The sequence below is a fragment of the Physeter macrocephalus genome, chromosome 9 (genome assembly GCF_002837175.3).
Source record: "Physeter macrocephalus isolate SW-GA chromosome 9, ASM283717v5, whole genome shotgun sequence".
NCBI classification, from domain to species: domain Eukaryota; kingdom Metazoa; phylum Chordata; class Mammalia; order Artiodactyla; family Physeteridae; genus Physeter; species Physeter macrocephalus.
The window spans coordinates 39393423-39419745 of NC_041222.1; the positions used below are offsets into that span (position 1 = coordinate 39393423).

Consider the following 26323-nt stretch of genomic DNA (forward strand, 5'->3'; position numbering starts at 1 on the left):
GTTGGGTACACAAACATTTAATCTAGCAGGGAGGCAGAAGTATGATACTGGATCTCCCTTAATTCTGGCAGGTGGGGCCTAGAGCCAGTTCCATTATATAAACCATAATGTTCAGACTTGGCATGACACTCATCATAGGTCATGAAGCATTTCATACCTGTTATATAAACCATAATGTTCAGACTTGGAGATTCACAAACATGTTGCAATTTATTTCATCAATTATTTCTTCAAACAGCATCTAATAAGGGGAAACAAAGATAAATGCAAAGACTCTCTGTGCTCTCAGGAGCTATTGGAGTTGACTGCCCTACAACAGGTACTTACTATAATAAAAATGAGGTAAATTCTGCCATGAGACATTAACAGGGGGCTGTGGGAACACAGCAGAGCAAGGCTCTAACTTGGCCAGGGGGAGTTTGGAGTCTTTCCAAAAAAGGTGGCGTTTGATTTGAGTCTTGTTGCATGGGAAGGTGTCTGCTCTTTCTCACACTGCCAGTCCTTTAATGGAGACACACAAGCCAACACAAGTTCCCACCAGGAGCATGTCTGTGAAATTCTATTTCACTTAATCGGACAAGCATCTCGCTCTCATCTTTTCTAGTTCTCCAGCCTCCATTTGACCCATTTACTTCAAGTGGCCCTTTAAGGTAAGAGATTTAGCTGGGACTAGAATGTCCCACTTAGGCAGCTGCCCAATAGTCACCTTTAGTCTTATCCCTTCCCACCTCCACATCCCCCACCCCCTATGGAATTGACCAGCCAGGTTCACTCTGCTGGGCTTCTTAATCAGAACAGAGGGATCAGACATTGTTAGGTAGAGGAAGTGAACTGGTAGGAAATATTAGTGCGTCTATCACATTCCTGGAATCCATTCTTTCAACACTTTCTTATTATGACCTCTGAATCAGTCATAATTCAGTTCAACTCATAGTCATTGAATATTCTTAGTAGATACTTCGGGTAGTATCTTAGACAGCTTCAGCTGCTATTTTAAAAAATATCATAGACTGAGTGGTTCAAACAACAAACATTTCCTTCTCACAGTTCTGGAGGCTAGAAGTCTGAGATCAAGGCCCTAGTAGACAGTCCACTTCCTGGTTGCAGGCTGCTGACTTCTTGATGTGTCTTCATATGTTGGGAGCTCTCTGGGGTCCTTTTTATAAGAACATTAATCCCATTCTTGAGGATTTCACCCTCGTGACCTAATCACCTCCCAAAGGCCCCCACCTCCTAATAGTATCACCTTGGGGAGAGAGGGGGGGTGGTAAGATTTCAACATATGAATTTCGGAAGGACAGAAACATTCAGGCCATAACAAGCAGTGAAAGATCAAAAAGATGGGCGCTATTTGACTATAGTGGTTTAGAACATAAGCTCAAAGCCAGGTTTAGGTTCAAATTCTATTTTCTCCAACAAATTCTCATGTTTCCCCCAACTTGCTTCCTCCAAACCAAGGAGAATGGGTCATTACACCACTGTTTAAGAGCTATTTCTAAAGAGAATGTGGCATATCCCACAAATGTGTAAGGGTAAAATATATATTAAGAACCACTAAAATGATTATGGAAGGGCCTAGTACATGCCTGGCACCTTGTAAGAATAAATAAATGTCTGGTTTAAGGACATGAAATATAAAATTTAAATGTGTGATTTTGGTAGCTGATCTTTCCTGCCTGGGATTTACTGGCTAGCATAATGAGTGCTATACATGTGTTAGATTCGATTCAGATCTTCTCTATCCCCAGACAAAAACACTTTGCTAAAATACCAATTAATGATTTTTCATTTCTCAAACTGTTCCAAATCTAATACATTTCAAAAAATTTACTTTTCCTCTATTTTTTATTCTAAACTCCTCCAAGCTATCAATTTTCAATATGGACCTGCCATGATTAGCCATTTGCTTAGAGAAGAAATAAATTTCTTTTGTCATGAGACTAGAGCTCAGTTCACATCAGAGGTAGTTATTGTGAACTCCTCCCTAAAATATTCAAACTGAGCATATATGGAATTAAAATTGCTTTCACTCAAAAGTGAAATCCTTATATGAGAGTAGACTATAAACATGAGAAATACACCCCTGCTATTTTATGCCTCCCCCACAAATTGTTTCCATCCATGACTCAAGTGTCAGTTTGTTTTCATGAATTTCAATTATAACTGGCAACACAGAGCTGCTGGGAATAAGAGTTAGGCTGGGATGGAAGTGGGTCATTTTGACATCTTCAGAACCCCACAAAAGGTGTGAGATTTGCATTTCAGACTGGCTTCCAGAACACAGGAAGAAGCTAATGAGAAACCAGACTTTCTGGCCAGTCTAGTAGCAGATATCAAGCTCCGAGATTTCCTCTTTGGATAAATAAAAAAGGCAGAAATTCTGTAGTCAGGCTAAAATTGACAGAGGAAAAAGAGAACTACTGGAGTCAAATACTAACTCGATTAATAGAATACTGTGTTCTAATGAAGAAGAAATAAAAAGGGCTTTATTGCAAACGTAGTGACTGACAAGGGATTAATCTCCAAAACATACAAACAGCTCATGCAGCTCTGTATCAAAAACAAACAACCCAATCAAAAAATTGGCAGATCTAAATAGACATTTCTCCAAAGAAGACATACGGAAGGCCAAAAAACACATGAAAAGATGCTCAACTTCGCCAATTATTGGAGAAATGCAAATCAAAACTGCAATGAGGTATCAGCTCACACCAGTCAGAATGGCCATCGTTGAAAAGTCTACAAACAATAAATGCTGGAGAGGGTGTGGAGAAAAGGGAACCCTCCTACAGAGTTGGTGGGAATGTAAGTTGGTACAACCACTGCAGAGAACAGTATGGAGGTTACTTAAAAGACTAAAAATAGAACTACCATATAATCCAGCAATCCCACTCCTGAGCATATTCCTGGAGAAAACCGTAATTCGAAAAGATACACGCTCCCCAATGTTCACTGCAGCACTATTTAAATACAATAGCCAAGACATGAAAGCAACCTAAATGTCCATCGACAGATGAATGAATAAAGAAGATGTGGTACATATATAGAATTGAATATTACTCAGCCATAAAAAAAGATTGAAATAAGGCCATTTGCAGCAACACGGATAGACCTAGAGATTATCATACTAAGTGAAGTAAATCAAAGACAAATATCATATGATATCACTTATATGTGGACTCTTTAAAAAAATGATACAGATGAACTTATTTACAAAACAGAAACAGACTCCAGTCTTCGAAAACAAGTTTATGGTTACAAAAGGGGAAACGTGCAGGGGAGGGATAAATTAGGAGTTTGGGATTAACATATACACACTACTATATATAAAATAATCAATAAGGACCTACTGTATAGCACAGGGAACTACTCAATATTCTGTAATAACCTATATGAGAAAAGAATCTGAAAAAGAATGGATATATGTATATGTATAACTGAATCACTTTGCTGTACATCTAAAACTAACACAACATTGCAAATCAACCATACTCCAATATAAAATTAAAAATTAAATTTAGAAAAGAAAGGGGTTGGGGGTTAATGTCAGTGGTACAGTTTTGGAGACCATAGTTATCCCCAGATGGGAAAATCTTTAAATGGACATAACCATTGATTGAGACATGAAATTATAGATTTGTTTTGGCCAGAAAAGACACAGAGGAGGTATTTCATTTAGAACAATTTTTGGTATGAAAGTGGGTTCTTTATATCTTGACAAATACCAAATAAATTTAAATGACTGAGGCAAAATTTTTCCTAAGGATTTATTTTGACATAAAGTGAGCAAGGTCAATATCATCGAAACCTGCTTAACCCCAGAAAAACTGTGCCATCTCCAAACATACCCAATGTCTACAAAGTGTACCCAATATTTATATAAAAATCAATAAGATTCAATGAAATCTGTAATCATACAATAATTTCTCCAGGAACAAAAGCAAACAGCATCAGGGGTGTCAATTAGCTTACTGTCTGTGGAAGGTACTACAAAAAGAAAATTTAGTCATTAATATCCTTAGTATTTTAAGTAGCCAGAACTAATGGAAGACAACACTAATGTGGACAAATGTAAAATATGCAAGCAAGTATGTAACAACATGGAATAAATATTTATACAAAGGTACATACAGAGGAGTTATTGCAACTTGTTTCACTTTACCAAGCCTTCAGCAGGTTGAGAGAAGTTTGGTCAGAGGAGAGGTCAGGCAGAGATAAAACCCAAGACACTCAGTAAGAAGGCTGAACTCATACATCATTGTCTAAATCAGTGGCTTCTAAACTTTTTAATCCCATGCACCTATGAATAAAACATTTAAGTATATACCTTTGATGAGTTTGTGTGTGTGCGTGTATATATATATATACCAAAGGTATATGCTTAAATACACAAATATATAAAAATTACATGCATATACTATTATACTAACATATTATATACATAGTAAAACATACACAAAATAGAAATTATAAAAGGATGAGATAAAAATAACATAAATGATAATTTATTTTATTTTTATTTTATTAATCTATAAGAAAATATGTTCCCACTTTAAAAAATCATTAATATTATTAAAAATTGTTTAAATAATGTGATTTATATACTTAATGATTTTTGAAAATCTTGGCTTAACATTTGTGATCCAGTCCAACGTTATGTTCATTATTTCTGTACTCAATTTTAATGACTGTCATGGCTGAAAAGTTATTTCCTAATGATAGAAGTATGTGAAAAGAAAAAGGACCTCATTATCTTGCTTACTAAATCATGGTACTTATTTTTTAATCCAATCCACCAACTATGCAAAAGTTTTGTCTAAATTTGACACAGTATTCAACTAGGGTGAGGTCTATAATGATAGAGGAAGTAAATCCATATTTCATTTATTCTCTTGATCATTTTTAAAATTCATCAGAATTTATGAATTTATCTTTTACTTCTTTGACTGCCAAAGAACTGGTTGTACAGGATTAAGAGAAATGTCAACTTTGCCATTTTTTTCCCCACTTTAAGCAGTATATGAGTTATTATTTTCAATCTTAGATATCTCAGAAATATTTTTATCCATTTGTCCATTTTGTGCAGTAGATAATGAAATCCCTAAATCCACTTAACCAGGTACATATAAACTTCATTGTGTGTCAATACACTGAAATCAAGCAACAGAGAACCTTACCAGTCCTTTGGGATTAGGTAAGTGCTACTCTTCCCTTAAGAAACCCAAATGCCTTTCTGACAGTACATATGTGCAAGGACTAGTGCCAATCTGTATTAAATATCAGTAAAGCTTAATTTCTTTTCTCTATATATTAATGTAAAGCCATAAATTATAATATCTTTTTCCATACACCAAAGAATGGTCTTGTTCACACCCTGATAAGCATGCCCTCCACTTTGAAATGAAGGTCTCTCCATAAAAACTTGTCTCCTCTCTCCATTTAGAGTAGGTAAATGAGTGCTTTATGGCAAATGGCATAATTCTAGGGGTGGGGTTACAGGTTAACAATTACCAACACTTCTAGTGACTTCAGGTTCCTGAGTTAATTTCTTTTTTTGTGGAGAGTCCAACTGAAAAATATCATCATTCATTTCATAGGTATTTATTGAGATTCTATTATCTTACCACTTTCAAATTCTATATAAAAATTTTGAATAATTTAGAACCAAAGTGAATAATCTCTAAATAATCTATACCAGAGACCAGAAACTTTTTCTGTAAAGGACTAGATAGTAAATATTTTTGGCTTTGTTGTCCATACCAGTAGTTGTTACTCCAATTTATTCAATTCTGCCAATGTAGAATGAAAGCAGCCATAGACAATATGTAAAAGAAGGTGCATGGCTGTGATCCAACAAAATTTCATTTATGAAAATAGATAGCAGAAACAATCTGGCTTGTGGACCATAGTTTGCCAACCCTCCATCTAGACAACTGCTTCACTTTCCCTATCTGACTTGACTACAGTGATATGAGTCTACACAATTTTACATATCTGACTCTTGAGTCATGCTATTTTCTTTTACCTGAATAAGTAAGAAAATTAGAGAAAGCTAGTCGTTTTCTTGATGCATATTCAGATACTTGTCTTTACTTCTTCAGATATCCTCTTTAGTCTTTGTTCCCAGGTGCACTGACCAAATGAGGTGGTCCCTTATTCCTTACAAAATAGAAATAATTTAACATAGAGTCGAAAGGCACAATCTGGCCTATGAAAGAACAATGGTTGAACAATATCTGTTGGCTAGAAACTTCAAGATGGCTCTTGCTGGTTTTCGTTTGTGTGACAATATATATGTCAAATGCCACAGAAGAAGGAAAAGCAAAGTATGACTTTCCAGGAAGAGGGTTAACCTCCATTACAGTAATTAAAAAACTGCATAGTGATGACTATAGTGTACTACTGCCAACTTAGAGTCCACTTCTCAGTGTACTCCAAGGTCTGTTCTACCTCAATACACACCCAATGGTGCTCAAACTTAAGTGTTCAAAAGTTTCACCTTGGAAGTTGGTGAAAATCCTAATTATAGGTCTTCTGGAGTGGGATCCAGATATCTGTGTCCTTGGGTTTCTGGTGATTCTAATGGGGCCAGTCAAAAGAAAACATAAAGGCTAAGAAGCACAGAGTAAATTTGCTGAGTTCAAAAATACCCCCTGCAAGGCTCGTGTGAAGATTAGTGAAAATATATCTGAAGCTCCTAAATCAGAACTTGGCAGAGAGTACATGCTCCATAGAGCTAAATAATTTTATAATTATTATTACAGGATAATTATTATTATGATAAACTTATTATTTTATACACAAAGAGAGCTATGGAAACTGGAAGCATTTAAACTGTGATTTGGTAAAAAGGGAAGAAAGGGAATTTATAAATCCTCAATACCTAAAATGGATGCAGTATGAGAGGGTCAGAAACTGCAATAGTTAACAAGAAAGGTCTTAAGTGCTGAATCATTAGGTAATCATTAAGCCAAACTAGAGACAAGTAATGAAGGAAAAAGGGGGACAAGGCCTTAATGTCTATTTGCCCATCTGTCACAAAATTGAAGCAAAGACATGTTTATTATCTGGATCATCTGGGTTTTAGCTACAGTTCTCTGATTCTCTTTGCCTGACTAAACCTGAATTTAAGGCAATAAAATGGAGAAAGCAGTGGGAGTTAGGAAAAAGGGCGATTTGCAAACTGTAGGTGATGTCAGAGAGCCATTCCACTCTTAAAAGATCTTTGCTTTCCTCGATAAATCCCCAGAGACTGATAGTTTTGCCGCTTGCTTTGCCCTTGGCAAAGAATACCTTAGACTGTACTCAGGGCAGTCCTGGTTCTTCCACTCAGTTGTTCATTCACTCATTGAACCAATATTTAAGAGCTCAGATCATGAGCCAAGGACCATTCTAGGCACTGGGGATATTAAGTAAAAAAAACTATAGATAAAGATCCTTCCCCTTATAGAACTTACATTCTAGCAGAGAAACGGAATCAAAAATAAACGTAATGACTAAGCAAGTTATATATTGATAATATAAAAAGCAAAGTAAGCAGGGTAAAGGAGAGTGTGGGGAGGTGAGAGGTGGTCAGGGTCGGTCTCACTGGGAAAGTAAGGCTTGAGCAGAGACCTAAAGGAAGTGAGGGACTGGGGCCAGCAGCTAGCGGTGATAAAGCATTCCCAGTGGAGAGAACAACAAAAGTCATAGGACAGGAGAGTGCCAGACTTTTTTGAAAGAATAACAGGAAGGCTAGTGTAGCTGGAGAAGAGTGAATGAGAGGAATAATCAGAAATGAGAGCAGTGAAATAATTGAGGGCTCAGATCATTGTAGAGCCTTGTAGGCCATTTGCTGTAAGAACTTTGGCTTTTACTCCTAGTGAGATGAGCAGCCTTTGTGTGGTTTTGAGCACAGGAGTGACATGATCTCACCTAGGCTTTAAAAGGTTCAGTCTAGCTGCTGTGTTGAGAGTAAGAGGAGAGCAAGCATAGCTCATACGGGCAGTAATCCTGGCACATAGCTCATCACCTCCAGCAAAAGTGCTTTACACAGAGGGAACACTTCACTTGGAAGCATCTGCCACAAATGCTGATGTCTGCTTATGCTTGGTCACTGACCCCTAACTGAAGGTTCTGACTTGCTAATCAGTTTTGACCTCTGGCCACCAGGCAATCAAATTACGTGGTCCCAGCCACCCTATTGTTCTCTGAACTTTGCCTTAGCTCCCACAAAAAAGGTGCATAAAGTTCAATCTTTTTTATTCAATAACTTTCAGAGTCCCTTATTACATTAAAAATCAATTGGTAATTAGAAGCACTTGAACCTACTCTAAGGGATAATAAATATCATATTTTTAGTTTCTACTGTATGCCAGGTACTGTGTTTTATGTATATGAACAGTTAATCTTCTTAACCCAGTGAGTTAGTATATTATTGTAATGTCTCAGTGGTAGAAACCATGCCTTGAAGACATTAAGTTATTAGTAAGAACATGAGGCAGGACCGAAACCCAGAAAATACTACTCCTACCCTATAACCTGTAATTAGCTTTGAAATAAATATTTATACTTCAAAAGCCTAAAAAAAAAGTACTCTTCAGGATCTTATTCACACTATTTATTCGTATAGTACATCCTGTTAATGTTGAGAGAACAAAAGAAAGTTAGAAACTTTAGCCTGGCTCTGACCTCACTATGACAAATTAGCGTAAATACCCTCTAACTGACACGGTCAGGATTGGTAATTGTTGGGTTAATTAAAAAAGGAGTTAAAGCAAGGAAAGATAGGAAATTATACATGCATACTTACATAATTTACTTTTCTCTCAACCATTTCTTTCTGTATTCATTCATCAATCATTTGCTGTAGGACATTTTCTTATAGTCATTGGTATTCTGTTTCTTTTTTGCATAAAGCATCATCTTTGATCTCCAATTTCAGTTTCTTTACAGTGGAATTAAAAAATAAGTTCAGCTGTGAAGAAACATAAAACTCAACTTTTCTAGATATTTATGAGTATTTTTTAATATTTTACAATGTTTTCTTATATTACAGAGCTCCCCACACCCCCTCCCCCACAGATGCTCTCCAAAGCCTTTAGTTTGGTTCTCATGGAAACAACTCTCTTCCTTTTCACATTCATATTTCTTTGGCTTTGATACTACTTAATAAATTGTGTAATATCAATAATGAACACAACTGGCATAAACAGATTTGGGAACAAACATTAGCTGACTCTTGGTAAACATAAAACTCAACTGATGGGGGCAGAAATGCATGAATGTACTAGAATAGTCTTCTGGCTGCCAGTACTCCTCTGCAATGGGCACCATCCAGCATATTTTATTGAGGGAATAGAGTGTGATTACTCTAGGGAGTCAGTTAAATGGACATTGACTAACTGAGCATCTATGGTATAGACTATTGATGTCAATAATGAAATCTTATGAGGAATTGCAGAACATAGCAACTCGAAGGCAAAATAACAAAAAATAACTAGCATAATCCAATCATTTAACAGATGAGAAAATCCAGAACTTGAGAATTAGGTATCTTCCCAAAATCACTTCATCATTAGGAAGAGAAACAGATTTGACGTTTCTGTTCAGTGTCCCTTTCCACACTAGAGTGCTCCATTTTGTCACTACTTGGTAAAGTTACTGAAAATGACTGAATTTCCTCTTTTCTCTAGGACTTCTGTTTTTCAAATAAAGTGCAAAGAAGTAATTCTCTCACCTGAGACTAACATATTACCTAAAAAATTAGAGATGTTTAATCTTGAGGTTTTCAATTAAAAATACACTAGTTTTTTTAAAATACGAGATTTCAATGTCAATTACATAAAATTAGTTTGTCTCTTCCAAAACATGGAAACTCAGAACCAGATTTTTCCTATAACCCATTGAATTCACAAGGACTCACATTTGGGCATTGGTCAGGGACTAGAAAATAGCTTAGGGGGGGAAAAAAAGCAACTGAAATACTAGAAAGACTGAACAAATAAACAAGAAACCAACCTTGCAGCTGACTTTTCCAGATACTTTGCCAAGATGACTAAGGTCACTGGTAAATACTCAGTTCTCCTGTAATACTATCAAAAATAGCTACCATAGAAAAAGATAAGAAATTATAATATTTACTTTGCAAAAAGTATAAGGCTTATGTGATGTGTGCTCATGTATGTTTATAAAAATGGGTTAAAATATAATGTAATAAAAGTCTAAAAAAGGAACTGGGAAATTAGAATCAGATTCCATATTCTATTTATTTTTTCTTATTTTTTTTCTGCTAGAAAAATACCTACAAAAAAATTGATTTGGCATAAATAAATGTGTACACTTACTAACTCCACCTGCAACTCAAGTCCCAGCCTTCTGGCAATAATGAACTACTTTTAAGCTCTAAGTCTCATGATTACTTTCCCCAGAGATAAATGGGGGGATGCTTAAAGTCACCTGTTCGGGAGCATTGCTGCTCCCCTCTTGCTGGAAATCCTCACCCCCACCTCTCCCTCCCAAGGATCAGATTGGCACTGTCTTGGCAGTCACCTGAGTAATTGCTCTAGGTGAACTCTTAAATATTTACTCCAAAGTTTCCACGATACTGCACTCCACTCCCATGATACTGATCTCTGATTTTCTCTTTCCTCATAGATATTTTTCCTTCATTTTATCATTAAATATGGAATTCCTGAGGGTTCTAGACATAACTCATTGTTCTTCCTAGTCATCTTCTCTTCTAATTTATTTCATTCCCTCTCAGAGTCTTAACTATCACATGTCAGGGACCTTCAAATCTATGGATCCAGCACAGTCCCCTCACTAGCAAATAAGAGCCATGTCAAACTCCCACTGAATAGCTCTATCTGATGACCCTTGAACACTTCAAATTCATCTTATCAAAAACTGAACATCTGATCGCCTTTCCTCCCCAAATGGCTCATGTGTCTCATGTGTTCTTTCTCTCACCTAGAAGAACCAATTACCCGATCTAGAAACTTCTGACAAAATCCTCAGCAATAATTCTTCAATTGGATTTTTGCCATTAAATTTGGATTTTTACTATGTGTGTAATTACAGGGTCTTAAGATAATGCTAGTCTTATTTAAATTAATAAATTTTTGTACTTCACAATTGTACAACCCAAAGTACGCTAATGAATTAGTCCACTAATAGCTTTTCCTAGGCACTACACAACCACCATCACTACCATCACCCCTGACTCTATCATGCCCGTTTTTCCTCCCAATTAAGGCTCTTTGAAGACTTATGGTTAAATTATGCACTGGAAATTCCTAATTTGGGTAATCTCATCAATATACAGCTATGTAAATCAGCCAGCACCACAGACTGCATGTGTTTTATTTAAGAATACAAAAAACAGCACAGACCCAATAGATCTTTTGAGTATCTAGGTACATATTCTCACTTTCTTTCATGTGTGTATATTTACATTTTTATTCTCCAGACTAAGAAATAAGGAAAGAGGGGGGAAAAGCCAAAACATTTCCCTGAGAAAAAGTTCAAAAAAAAAAAAAGGTAGGGAGGGGAAAGAGATGAAAAAATACTGATACATTTTTCACTTATGCTAATTAAATCTAATCAAAGCTCACAACTAACTATTGTGTTGTGGGTTTATAATGTCAGCCTAAAGGCTTTGATCCTGATTAAATCAAGTACAAGCAGTACTGAAGGCACTAATGATAAAGCAAGCCCCATTAGACTGTTAAAATATAACAGGGGTCCTCTTTCACAAATCAATGTATTTCTATTTAGCCAGAGCCTGCCACTATGAAAATACGTCAGTAATCATTCTTCTTTCTTTCTTGATCTTTTGCTACTTTCTCCAGGGCCTGCAGTCAACTGTGGAGGTGGAACAATGAAGTCTTTCATGTAGAAGAAAAAAAAGAAAACCCTCTGAGTGCAATACTCTCTCTCCTTCTCTGTATCACTGTGAACATACCAAAAGAAACAAAAGGAAAAGATCAACCCTCTTTCCAGTGGTCAAAAAGTATTTTAGAAATAAAGGAAGAGGGTTTCCCTGGTGGCGCAGTGGTTAAGAATCTGCCTGCCAATGCAGGGGACATGGGTTCGAGCCCTGGTCGGGGAAGATCCCACATGCCGCAGAGCAACTAAGCCCGTGCGCCACAACTACTGAGCCTGTGCTCTAGAGACGGCAAGCCTCAACTACTGAGCCCGCATGCCACAACTACTGAGGCCTGTGCACCTAAAGCCCGTGCACCACAACAAAGAGAAGCCACTGCAATGAGAAGCCCGGGCACCGCAGCAAAGAGCAGACCCCGCTCGCTGCAACTAGAGAAAGCCCGTGCGCAGCAATGAAGACCCAACACAGCCAAAAATAAATAAATAAAATAAATAGATTGAAAACAAAACAAAACAATGTAAAAAAAAAAAAAAGAAAGGAAGGAAGAAATCCTTGAGCATGGCTTTGCGTCTGTCTGTCTTCCAATTGACTATCACTGATAGTATGTGTTAAACCTTTTCAATGCCAGGAATCCAAGTCCAGAGAAGGCATCTAAAGCACAAACTTGGGTTCGAGCCCTGGTCGGGGAAGATCCCACATGTCGCAGAGCAACTAAGCCCGTGCGCCACAACTACTGAGCCTGTGCTCTAGAGACGGCAAGCCTCAACTACTGAGCCCGCATGCCACAACTACTGAGGCCTGTGCACCTAAAGCCCGTGCACCACAACAAAGAGAAGCCACTGCAATGAGAAGCCCGGGCACCGCAGCAAAGAGCAGACCCCGCTCGCTGCAACTAGAGAAAGCCCGTGCGCAGCAATGAAGACCCAACACAGCCAAAAATAAATAAATAAAATAAATAGATTGAAAACAAAACAAAACAATGTAAAAAAAAAAAAAAGAAAGGAAGGAAGAAATCCTTGAGCATGGCTTTGCGTCTGTCTGTCTTCCAATTGACTATCACTGATAGTATGTGTTAAACCTTTTCAATGCCAGGAATCCAAGTCCAGAGAAGGCATCTAAAGCACAAACTCCTGAAAAGCAATGAATGACATTTGGCTAAGACAACCAAGAGCCCTTGATGTTACAGAGAATTCTATAAGAATAAACGTTGGCACCACTGAGCATTTTGAGTCCTTAGACAGACAAATGTAGACAAACCTCCTAAACTTGATCTTACTTACTGTTGACAAAACAATTTCAAAAGATAAGCAGTGAGATCTTGGAATTTACATTTAACTTCAGGGTCAGGAGAGAAGCCAAGTAAAATACAGGGAGCTTTGAAAGATTAGAGCCTACATTAGGTCAAGATCACAGCGATTCTCTGTTCTTCAGTTGAGAGTAAAAGCAAAGCCAGACTATTAAGAAAGAGAACTGGTGTGTGCAAAAGATCTAATCAGTGTGTTGCTTCTAATCTACAAACTACTCAAGAAGCAAGGGACTCAGGAGTCCTTGTTTCTGCTATTTTTTAAAAAATACATTGTTCTCACTAAATCTTTTAGTCCAATAGATCTTTCTTTAACATAGTGTTTAAAGTTTTTAAATAACATTCCTTTATATTTGTGTAATACTTTATAAACGAAAGGGGTCTAGCAGAATTTATTCATCATTAACCCACTTCAACACGGGTAGGTATTATCCCAATTATTAATCAGCCAGAATGAGTGATATCAACTCAGCTTTGTAAATGGGGAGTCAGAGCATTGTGGGAACTGAGAAGATTAGGCAAGAGTCTTATACTTTAGAAGTAGTAGAGCCAGGACTAAGACCCAGTTCTTTGATGATTCAGCATTATGTTACCACATAAACAAATTATATTTAAATAACAAAGGAAGCTACATTTTATAAGAGGCAAGTAGGCAGTTTTAATTCAACTTAACTCATCATATACCAAAGCAAAAGCATTTGTCTAAGAATTTCAGCCACATAACCAATATTCAGCTAAATATGTTTGGAATGGAAGACCAATGCTACATGAATGACTACCCATTGATAAAGTTAATTGTTAACATCTTCATGTATTTTTAACTGAGGATCATACTGGGAAAGCAGGGACCCCCACCGAACCCCACTCTCCCAACGCTTCAAGTGACAACAGCTAATATGGTTGTTGTTTTTTTTTTAACATCTTTATTGGAGTATAATTGCTTTACAGTGGTGTGTTAGTTTCTGCTTTATAACAAAGTGAATCAGCTATACATATACATATATCCCCATATCTCATCCCTCTTGCATCTCCCTCCCACCCTCCCTATCCCACCTTTCTAATAAATTTGTTTGGCTGCTCTACCCTGGAGGCTTATTTAGATGTGAAAACAAAGTAACTAGTCATTAAGATTTACTTTGTTCTGAATTTAGTTGAGAAAGCAGAAAGACATTAAAAAGACAGTTATATTTGGGGCATGAAGTGTATCTTTGGTATACTCTTAGTGCACCAATCGACTTTAAAGCACAATGCAATGAAGATTTTCTAGGTTCTATATGTTTTAATGTAACTAATATTCACTGAGCAGTTAGTATCCATAATACATTATATCAAGTGAACAAAAAGTTATAAACTGGATTTGGGAAAAGATGGACAATGAATTGAACACACGAATCTAACTTTCCTCCCTCTGGAAACCCCTATAAAAACCACAATAAAGGGACGGATGGGTGAATAGATAAAGTTTTTAAAGGTATATATCCAAGAGTAAATGGAGATAATACAACAGCACAAACTTTAGGAAGGCAGGAAAGCAGACAGATGAACGTTAACCAAGGGGCCTTGTAGACCTAAGAAGGCCAAATCTAACCAGCACTAAGGAAACCTGAAAACTGACCTAATCTTCATTTCAAATTCCTCAAGTCTTAGAAATTGACAGCATCAGACATGTCCAGAAATGGGAATTAAGGGAGATGGGGGGGCAAAAATAAGGAAGATTGGTTTGAAGCTTTAATAAAAAGCAATTGGATCCATTTCCCCACATTCTTCTGGCTATTCCACTGAGTTTCTTCCCTTAGCCCTCAATAGTAGATCAGAAAGGTTAAAACAGAGTCTATTCTCTGGAAGAAGCCATGCGCAGTTGAGGGTATGAGTACTAGTCGGAAAATGTGTGGATCAAATGAATAATTACTTGACTACCAGACTGCTAGCAGATAGGCCTTACACTTCAGGCCACAGATTAGAAGTTACTTCTTTAAGGAATCAGCCCAAGTGGAAAGATATGAATATCAGGGGTGCCTCCAACACTAGCCCAGCCAAATTACCCTACAGGGAAACAGAGCATTAAAAAACCCACCCATGCCGTCAAGAGATTACAGACATTCTACTCAGGAAATCACATTCTCCCAGTCTGAATCATGAGCAGTCAAGCAAAGGTTACCAGAAATCAGAGGAAAATGTCTCATATGGAACACAGCAATGAGAATAAGCTGAATGAAACACTTGGAGAAAACAGGCTAAACAGAGAGAAGAAAACTTTAAAAAAATTCTCATTAATATCCCCAGAGAGAGGATTTTCATAGATGCAGATTGCTAACAGCTAACTAGCAACTATGAAAAAAGAAAAAGATGGTATCTTAAAAATTCAGAGAGTAAAAAGAACTCTTGGAAAATAAAATTTGACAGCGGGGAGGTGGGGGAATGTCAACAGAAGTTTTGCAAAGAACCATTAAGGAAATCTTCAAGAAAATTAAAAGGTTGAGAGATCCCAGAATGAATGCAGAATATGACAAAACAATCTAACTGTGTTATAAGTGTATAAAAAACCTCACTGAAGGGGACTGAAAAGATGCTCACCTTAGCAACACTGGAAATGAATAAAGTTTGTAAAACTAAAGGCAAAAAAAACCATATATATAAACACTGAACTCTAGGTGATAAAGTTGTTTCCTATGAGAGTACCAGTTAATAATCTTGATACTGTGATACATATACTGGAATTGAACAAGCAAGTAAGTGGATGGGGGATTGCAGGAGCCAGGTTTCTCTCTGTTATACTGGGATTTTATAGACAAGTAAGGAGAGACAGCTAGAATGATCCGTATGGTAATGGATTACAGCTGGAGACATCAGTATGAATTTATATTTAGCTTAATATAGATATAGATGTTAAATATAGAAATATTTATAGATATATGTATATACCCAAGTTGGTATACACACATATGCTTTCGCTCTGTCAGCTGGGAGGGCCTAGATGCAACAATATCCCAGTAGCAACTAGCACACAGATTTTGGCTTTTAATACCACTCTCCAGTAGAAGGAATCAGATCTCCCTGGAGAAATGTCAGTCTAGGATTTAGGTAGGAAATATTCAAGATAAGCCTGGAGCATCTTACAGTGACAGAAAATAAGGAAATGTTAAAAAATAAATAAGTAAACTCACAACTTTGGAGGTATGTCAAAGGGACAAAGGAGCCAACCAAAACCTCCCAATGGCCAAAGCTGGAAGAGTTTGAGCAACAAAATAAATAAAGTAGTATTTGATTGTAACCCAGAGTATAAAATAAATATTCATTAGTCCATACTGCCATAAATAAGTAACTGAATAAATAAATAAATGAGGGAGAAGAGAAAACTCTCCCATGCAGGAGAATTCCAAATAATTTATGTAGGTACTCTGCCCTCTAGGAAGTGAGCATAACTCCCCATCTAAGTATGAGCTACACATAGTGACATTTATCCAAAGAGTACAGTATGGAAAGGGAATAAAATAATAATGTTACACTGCAAAAACCTGAGAAACACTACCTCAGCTAGGTGATGAGAAAGACATCAGAAAAATCCCAATTGAGGGACATTATACAAAATACCTGACCTGTACTATTCAAAATGGTCAAGATCATGAAAAACAAGAAAAGTCTGAAAAACTATCACAGCTAAGAGGATCCTAAAGAGACGATTACTAAATGCAATATGATATCTAGATGTGATCCTAAAACAGAAAAAAAAAAAAATTTAGGTAAAAACCAAAAAAATCTGAAAAAATATGGACTTTCATTAACAAGAATGTATCAGTATTGGTTTATTAATTGTGACAAATATACCACACTAATGCAAGATGTTAATAAGAGAAACTAGGTGTGGAACACATGGGTAGTCTTTATACTATCTTTGCAATTTTTCTATAAATCTAAAATTATTTTTAAATTAAAAGTCCATTAAAATATATTTTAAATTGTAAGAGTAAGGTAATAAAATATTTGAAAAATTAGAAAAAATTACAAAGATAGAAAATATGAGAGAAAAATAGTAGCAAAAACCATAGAAGTTCTAGACAAAATGTACAGTGTTCAACAAAAGGTATTCAGAAGGAGAGAAGAGAAAATAGAGAGGAAACAATTATCAAACTAAAAATAGAATTTTCTAGTACCAATGAGACTTCAAACTGAAAAGGCCTATTGGGTATGTAACACAATGTATGGAGGGAAATAAAACTTACATTCACTCTCAAAGTTTTAAGATATCAGAACTTAAAAGGTAAGATTCTAGAAGCTTCCACAAAGAGATAGATAAATAAAATAGGTCACTTCTAATGGAAAGACAGTTGGATTGCTTCAGCTTCACTGAATACTAGAAGACAAATCCTCAAGTAAAAATTTTTAGTTCTAGAATTTTTTATTTATTTTATTTATTTATTTTTGGCTGCATTGGGTCTTCGTTTTAGACATGCAAGGACTTAGAAAGTTTACCTCGGGCTTCCCTGGTGGCGCAGTGGTTGAGAATCTGCCTGCCAGTGCAGGGGACACGGGTTCGAGCCCTGGTCTGGGAAGATCCCACACGCCGCGGAGCAACTGGGCCCGTGAGCCACAACTACTGAGCCTGAGCGTCTGGAGCCTGTGCTCCGCAACAGGAGAGGCCGCGGCAGCGAGAGGCCCGTGCACCGCGATGAAGAGTGGACCCCGCTTGCCGCAACTAGAGAAGGCCCTCGTGCAGAAACGAAGACCCAACACAGCCAAAAATAAATAAATAAATAAATACATTAAAAAAAAGAAAGAAAGAAAAAGAAAGTTTACCTCACATGTACTCTTCCTCAGATATTAACTTTTGGACTTTTTTCTGTAAAATGATTTAACCAAAAAGGAGGACAACAGTGGGTCTTGGACAGTGTAGATTCAACTCAAAAGAGTAATGAATGAAAATCGCAGGACAACAGGTTTGTAGCCATTCTAGAGAGCAACTAGCCCATGTTGAAACAGGAGGAGTCCAGGAAGGAGGTATTCAAGAAAAGAGAGAAATCCATTTTTGTGATCCCTGAGACACTGGAAGAGTTAAAGATATGATAAAAGCAGACAATGAAAGAAAAAAAGGGCAATTACAAACCCTAGGAAAAGCAAAAATCTAAACAAGAAAGTAAATATGTTTGACTAGGCTGTGAACAATATTAACCATAATAATGGAAGCACTATTTACTATCCTTAGAACCTATCTATCAACACACAGAAGACTTAATTACAGTTCCATAAGAGAAAGTAAGTGTTATCAACCTTAACCATATAAAAGTATAAAGAAGTTAGAAAGTAAAAGGGGTGAGGAAAACTGAAGAGAACAGTAGGTGTGATAATGTCCCAGTCTTACAGTGTAGAGAATCAAGAGATGCTACGTATAAGGGAAAGGAAAAAAGTAAAATATTTGTTTATTATTTAAAATTATAAAGTACACCAACAGAGAAATTAAAAAGAGACAATTATTTGGGAAGCAGAGGTGGGATGGTAGTGTAAATAAGCTAAATCTTTTTCTGTTAAATAAGAACACAAATAATCCTTAAAACTTATTCAACAAAACTAAGTCAGGAAATAATGGTAAAAATAGACTTTTAGACAAACTGAGATGACACCAGAATAGTTAAAATCCCAACCTGTTAAGAACTAGATATGATTTCCTCTGGCGAGTAAGATTTGGGGTGGGGAAGGATGAGGCAGTTTCTCCTTTGCATTATTTGAAAATTTTAGCTAGCAAGTACATGTATTACTTTAATAAAGATAAAAATAAGAGTTATTTTTTTAATGACAAAGATGTCATTCCTGCCCTGAGGAGTCTTACAATCTAGTATAGAAAACTGGTAACTAAAATGTGAGGAACGGAGGAGGAAGGGAGGCAAAGATGGAGGAAGGGAGAAAGGAAAGGAGGGAGGGAGGGAACAAAATATTTATTGAGTGTCTACCTTGTGCTGTGCATTTTGCTGGATGATTTACAGACACCATCTCATTTCAACTTTCTGCCTTTCCAGTGATTCCCCCCATTTCACTCTGAACAATGGAGGCTTGAAAAGGCAGACTATTTGTTCAAGATCACACAGCTCCTATGTACCAGAGCTAGGAGTCAAACCCAGGTCTAACAAAGTTTAAATTCATGTACTTTCTCTTATAGAAGGCAATCACCTAAGCACAAAAATTATTTGGATATCAGTAAGATTTCTAAGATAGAAGCTGCCTTCCTGCTAGAGGAAGTTACACTCAAGGGCAGACCAGTTATCATACAGATCTAGGACACAGCAGGACAAGGCAGGCTGTAGCCCCTTGGTGAGGTCTTCTCCAGAGAGCAGACTGCTGAGGGCCCGTTTTTGATGTTCATGTCCTATCTAATTCATTCAAAACTTTTGACAGCTGGAGAGATGAATGATTGATCTGAACTCATCCCAGGAGTCCTGAAACCTTTCCCTTTATTGCAATGAGACATAAGAATAACCAGGAAGAGAGATGGCTTCCTGAAAATTCCTGCCACAATTAACCCTCCCATCTCTTTGTTCTACTTCCCTGTCACTGACCTATGAGATTTGGGGCTAGACTAATTTGGTCATACTGCTCCTCAGCTGGCCCTCCCTCAGAAATCTTTTTCGGTATTTTTGGCCACCAACTTATTCCTTTCCTTGGAATAATTTTGTTACATTTCCACCACCTCCTTAAACTCTCAAGTCCCCTTCCTTTTTTTCCCTCCTCCCCCTCCTCCTCTCCTCCCTCCTCCTCTCCTCCCTCCTCCTCCACTTTCTCCTCCTTCCTCCTCCTCTTCTTCATCTCTCTCCCTGTCTCTCTCTCTCTGCCTCTGTCTGTCTGTCTCTCTCTGTGTCTCTCTCAGATCATAACTATGCCTACCATTTCTCTAGGAAACAGAGACCATCAGTCTTATAACTTATAAATCCAATCAACCTCTATCCTCATCCATTCTTCTTTTCTCCTGTGTCAGAAGTAATGCCCTTCTCCCAGGCAAAGCTAGCTCCTCTACTTTCATTTTTTTCTCCAGCTCTTACTTCTCCTGGAATTGGCACCATCACTTATCACTTCTTCCCTGTGCTTTCTACTCCTCCTTCTCCGTGGCACCTTTCCCTTACCCTAAAACATAGCTAAGCTTCTCCCACTGAGCAACATCCTTTCTTTCTTCTCAATTACACTCTTTCTTCTTGTGAGCACCTGTTAAGTGCCCAACACTGCATTGAATGATGAGAATGCTTTGGGAAATGAAGCAGGCCTGCCCCCATGGAGCTTACAGTCTAATGGAGGAACAGATGATAAGTAAATAATAAATATAAAATTTAAATTTTCCACAAATCCTAGGAAGGAAACAAACAGGGCACAGTGATAAAAAATAAAAGTGGGGCCGGTGGTGGGGGGTGATCCACTAAGTTAGGGTAGGCAAGAAAGCGCCCTTATTTTTCCATCATTTCCATTACTGGAGTTTAGGCTACCATTTTTCACCTGGGTTCCAATGAACTCTTAAACAAGTTCCCTGCTTACCAATTCCACCTTTTGGTCCTTCTCACATATTGTTACCATAGGTGAGTTTCTAAAGCAGATCAAACTTTCTCATTCCCCTGCTTAAGCCTCCAGTCATTTCTCAAGCTCTAATCCTTGAGCCCAGCATTTCTAAATGCCCAGGTGATTAAGAAGTGACTTTGAGATCAACATATAAACAGCGACCAGTGCTGTGAGGAATGCTTTGTGCCGACTCGAATCTCCAGAACTCTCTTGGGCTTGTTATTTTTGCCAGTCAATCTCTGTTTTAATTTGTTTTGTTTAAGCAGCCATCCAATGGAAGAGCTAGTGCAGCAGCATTCTCCTCTATGACCACTAAGAAGTCTTAAGAGGAAGGTTGGGCTTTGGAGTGTGCAAAGTGGAGAAGTGACTGAGACTCTGAAGAAAGAAAGGGCCATCGAGATCAGAGAAAGCGGCTCTATGAGATGAGAAGCAGGAAGGAGATGTTGATGTGGGCTCCTAGACAAACATTTAATACAACTTCCTCTCTTTTGGCCCCTTTCCTCCAGCTGTTGCAAGAGACCAAATTTAGCATTTATCCGTAAAATGCTATTGGGAAAACCAGTCAATCAAAACAAAATAGAAATAAATTTGGTGAATTTCTCACTTGGTGAAATGAATTTCTATGAACTGGTCATTGAGTGAATTTGCTTCAGAAGTCTAGGGGAATTTGATATTCTGATTATTTGACCAATTTTACCAGGGGGAAGTGAGTTATGTGGGTCAAGGTTAGTGCCATGGGTAGAGAAGCTTCTGCCCTGCTTCCTGTTTAGTATATGGGACGGTATTGTGTCATTGGTTGCTTTTGCCTCAACTTGTGGACAGCAGAGGGTTGGCCTAAATTTAGCTCTCTCAAGCTGCCCCTGAAGGGGAACATTGAACTTACCTGATGATCTGAATAGGAGCTTATCAGAAGCTGTACCAGAGCTGGCTAACCAGCTCAGAGAACTCACTGCTAAATTGTCAGAAATTTTGCAAGCCAGTTGTTTAACATGGCAATTCTTTTTTTTTTTTTTTTTTTTTTTTTGTGTGGTATGCGGGCCTCTCACTCTTGTGGCCTCTCCCGTTGCGGAGCACAGGCTCCGGACGCGCAGGCTCAGCGGCCATGGCTCACGGGCCCAGCCGCTCCGCGGCATGTGGGATCCTCCCAGACCGGGGCACGAACCCGGTTCCCCTGCATCGGCAGGCAGACGCGCAACCACTGCGCCACCAGGGAAGCCCAACATGGCAATTCTTAAAAGTTAAATTACTTAAATTTGAAATTCAATAAATTCTATTAAAAATAAAGATAATTAAATATGCAAGATTACTACTCCATAGTTATTTTATTACATTTTACTATTATCTATGTTCTTGGGATTATTTATTTCTTTTGGATCTGTACAGTGCATCTCTTCCAAACTCTGTATTTGGTGACAACATGTTGGTAGTTTGAAATGCCTAGGTGGGACTATTTACACCACAGAAGTCTGCAAATACTGCAAATCAGGGCTTCTCCTGCCCAGAACTAACTGCTAAGTATTTTGCAGCGCGCCACTGCCTATCTTCCATGCAGCAGGCTGAAACCTAGGGGACTTTAACCCTGGACCTCTGCAGTGCCCACAAGGCAGAGCTGAGTCAGCAAAGTTGGGAACAGTCTGTGAATTATACCAGCTTCAGACACCAGCAAAGCACCCCAGGATGACACCAGTTCCCATCAGTGGTCACCAGTCCAGGGAGAAGCCCAGACCAGCCATGACACAGCAGAGACCAGCAAGGATCCAAAGAACACCAAAAACCCCCTACCTTCCTCTACCACCATTAGATCACTTAAATCTCACATTCAGATCCCATCTTGGAAAGAAACAGAGGGAGGCAGCAGAAATCTGAAACACTGAGCTCTTTATCCAACAGAGATAAGAATTTACCTAAGGAAATGATTTTCTTCATAGAATTGAACAAAAGTCGTCTGGTGGGACCGAAACTGACCCTATCCCTCAAGCTTAGCCACCAGGGTCAAAGGAAGTTGAGTGAGGGGGCTCTTGCATGAAGACAGACCAATTACAGAGGAAAGGAGCCATCCTTTGTTGTTGCACATTTAAGAGCAGTGTATATAAGTTTACACCCCTGCTGCAATGGTGATATTGAGCTTTTATTAAGTGGTAAATACTGTCAGTATCTTCTATATGCAGATGAAGAAATGAAGACTCAGAAATTTTATGTAACTTGCACAAGGTCACACAGCTAGGAAGTAGAAGGAGGCAGGTTGGTATGTCTGCAGGGATTGAGCCCTTTTGTTCCACTGCCTGTTATCCACCCTCCTCAGGCCCTCCTTGGGTCCTTTTGGCTGTTAGGCACTGCAGAATGATTGGAACAAACCAGGAGGGAACCACCTCATAGGAAAGTGTCTGGAATGGATAACCTGAAAGCCAAGTCATGTCGGGAAAGCTATTACTTGAGAGGATGACCATATATATTCCAGGACCTAGGAAAAAACTAAAATGTTACTGGAAAGGAAACTGAGATCAGAAGCTAAACACACAAATAATGAAGAAGGTAAATGAGCAATAGAGTTGGCGGCTAATGGAGCTGAGAGACTGAAGCAGTGACAGAGGTTGGCCTGTGTAGAACCAAAGCCAGGAATAGCGAGCAATCATTCCTTTTATGCACGGCCCAGCTCATCTTGCCAGAGTAGCAGTAGCATCATAAAACAGCCAAACCAGGCATGAAACCAGCCTTTCTCCAAAGTGTGATTATTACTCATGCATTCCCTCCCACTGCCTTGCATGCCCCAAGACTATCTCCATCCTACTCTTATTTGTTTTGAAAAATAAGTATTTTTATTAGTTTATCAAAGTAACTCATGCAGATAATTTTAGAAATTCATATAATACAGAAGGGCTTATAAGAAAAAGCAGCAATCACCTGCACCGCCCCACCTCCTTTCGAAATCCAATTATCCACGCTTTGCACACAACTTCTGTAAATTTCCAAATGCCGCATGTACTCCCACAGCTCTCACGGAACAAAACAAGCTGGAACCTGTCCCATTATTTCTCCCCTGGTTTTATTATCCCAGAAAGAGTGGGAGGAGCTGACCAAAAAGGTCCCAACATATAGAGCCTTGGTGAATACAAATAGCCTGAGATCCAGAGTAGACACAGGAGGGAGGGGAGGGTGTCTACAGCCCCCCTTTGTTTCACTGATTTCCATGGACAGATGGATGGTTTGCCCCCCAGAGTCTGCTGTGTATTGTATACTTTCCCAGCTCAAGGGAATGAGTCGGCATCTCCCTCCTCCTTTGCTTTCCATCCACTTCTATTGTAGCTCTACAACCTTGTTGACTCCCTTTAAGGCTGAGAAGACCTTCAAACACAATTTGAATTCAAAGGCACATTTTTCCCTCTCGGTAGCAGAAGTTTGTTCTGGGGTCTTGGTGCTGCCTTATAGTGGTCTTTTCATCTGACTTTCTCTCTAGGCCATTCTCAAGATGAGGGCATAGACTGCACATTAAACTGTGTGTCCACTGTACTGAGTGCATGCCTGGCACAGAGTGGATACACAGCAAATATTTGTTGAATGAATGAATATCGGAATGATGTCCTTTAGTACAGTAGACAAAGGAATTCATAAAATGAAAAGGCCACCATCTCTATACCTAGATATCCATAGACTGAATAAGAACCCTGCTCCAGCAGCCAGCCCTCTCCTGGTTCTCTGAGTCTGCTTGGCTCAGTTTCGCTGCTTCCAGAGGCCCAGTTCCAATATTTGTCATTCAAATGCTTCCTGAAAGGAGATGCAAAGTGCTTCTCAAAGCTACATTCCTACTGTTTCGAGAAATTATATGAAGGACAAAAGAAGCAGGACTGGAAGACACATGGAAATCCTCCTGAATTCCAGCCCGTCTCCCCCTGAAATTCCACTTTGGTACTTCATCCCTTTATCTCAGCACTTTGGTAACTATTAAGCTGATATTCATCCCAGAAAAATAATATTTGGGGTAAACAAGTTCCAAATTTTTTATTTTGATGTAAAATCATAACACTGAAGGATAGAAAAGTGGAAACAATTGAGCAGATAAAACCATCAGAGGGGAAAAGAGGCAGGGGAAAGAGGAGATAATAAAGGCAACAGGAGAAGGAAGGAGTGATTGAGCTAAAGAGTAGAGAAGGGATCTGGACAAGTGAGCACAGAAATGAAATGCCAAAACTAGGATCGTTTAAATGGACAATTTCATGGGAAATGTATGTTAAAATATGTACCGAAAAGGGGCAAAGAAGACAAGATAGTAAAGGATAGATGACACCATACTTGGTCCATAGAGAATCATTTTGGCTTTGGTTGATAAGACCAGCCAAAGACCAGGCAAATGTGCCATTCCTCCCTGCTGTCTGCGTTGTACAATTTCTTCCAGCTAACGCACAGCACCAGCACAGCTGCTCCAGCAGAGAACACACTTGTAACTATGCCAGGAATCACCTTTCCTAACTTGTTACATAGAGGGCAGTTGAGTTCTGCTTGTTTTCACAACTAAAATTGTTTCTTCTAGCCTGCTTTTGTGAATTCCTTCTGAAGTTACTCCTCCCAATCAATTGTACAAAGAGTCCAATTATTCTCCATGTGTAGGAGAAAGGGACCACAGTAACTCTGAGAAATCATTTTCAGAATTAATTCATGGCATGAAAAATTCTACACACACACACACTCATACACACTACCTCTGGGATCCTTGATCTTGAAAGCAGTATTTCACTAACAATCCACTTAAAAGAGAAATCCAATATTAGCCTAGATGAGGACACGTTTCAACTGTTTGTTGGGTACACATTTAGGGTCCTTCTCTGTGTATTTCATCAATGTAGAGCCCAACACGGAATTGTAGCTTAGTATTTTAGAGATCAACGCACTGGTGAGGAAAAGGTCTATTCAAATCGTTCACCCAGCATTGAGAAGTTTATCTTTCCAATTCAGAAAAAAAGATCAGAGGGGGAATTTTCTACTCAAGTGTATCTCCTAACACAAACAGAGAAGAAAATATTACTGTGCCTAGGAGTTTAGAATAAAGCTGATGACAACACACTCCGGAATTTTTTGAAGCACCACTGGGGACTACTTTCAGACTTTCATTGTAAGTAGTAAATTTGGAAAAGCATGTTACCCTGAAACCATTATTTATTTTTCTTCATTAGCTTTGGAAAGTATTGATTTGGAAATATGGATTTATTTGTCCACTGAGTCTTTTCGAAAACATATTCTGGTTCTCTTTATGATCTCAGCCTGTCTTCCTAGCTTTATATGGAAGTTAATTTCTTTGAGCATTACACCCATTTCTTCATCTAACGCATATGTAAGGTTCAACTACATCTCTCTAGAGTTTTGCAAATACTCATACTGAGGCTTTCTGGAGAAGGATGAACTTTAACCCCATGTGGGAAAGGCTGGTTAATTGGAAGGATTGTTGGTCCCTTTAGCAAGAAATAAGAGGTTTTCCTTGAAGCAAGAAGGAACTAGCTAAGCAAAAGCATGTTCAGGTATGCACTGAAGAGGAATTTTTTTGGCAGATACAACGCCTAACAAATTCTGAAACTGACTATCAAGGAATACTTATTATAGATGTTTAAAAGAATTATCCATGGATTTCTTTTGAA

At 38.2% G+C, this 26323-nt stretch overlaps 1 long non-coding RNA gene across 2 annotated transcripts in view; it reads right to left on the minus strand.

The window, feature by feature from the left end:
* LOC102995402 (uncharacterized) overlaps positions 1 to 26323 on the minus strand; it is a 216756-nt gene that overhangs the window by 143244 nt on the left and 47189 nt on the right. Inside the window, exons 4-6 of one of the 2 annotated variants that reach the window (XR_003681245.2) lie at positions 8792 to 8926; positions 6026 to 6159; positions 3545 to 4300 (exon numbers count right to left, since the gene is read on the minus strand). The exons of the other annotated variant lie outside the window; for it this stretch is intronic. This is a non-coding gene — a long non-coding RNA (uncharacterized lncRNA). Of the gene's footprint in view, positions 1 to 3544; positions 4301 to 6025; positions 6160 to 8791; positions 8927 to 26323 lie in introns of those variants that run through there. 2 annotated transcript variants of the gene reach the window in all.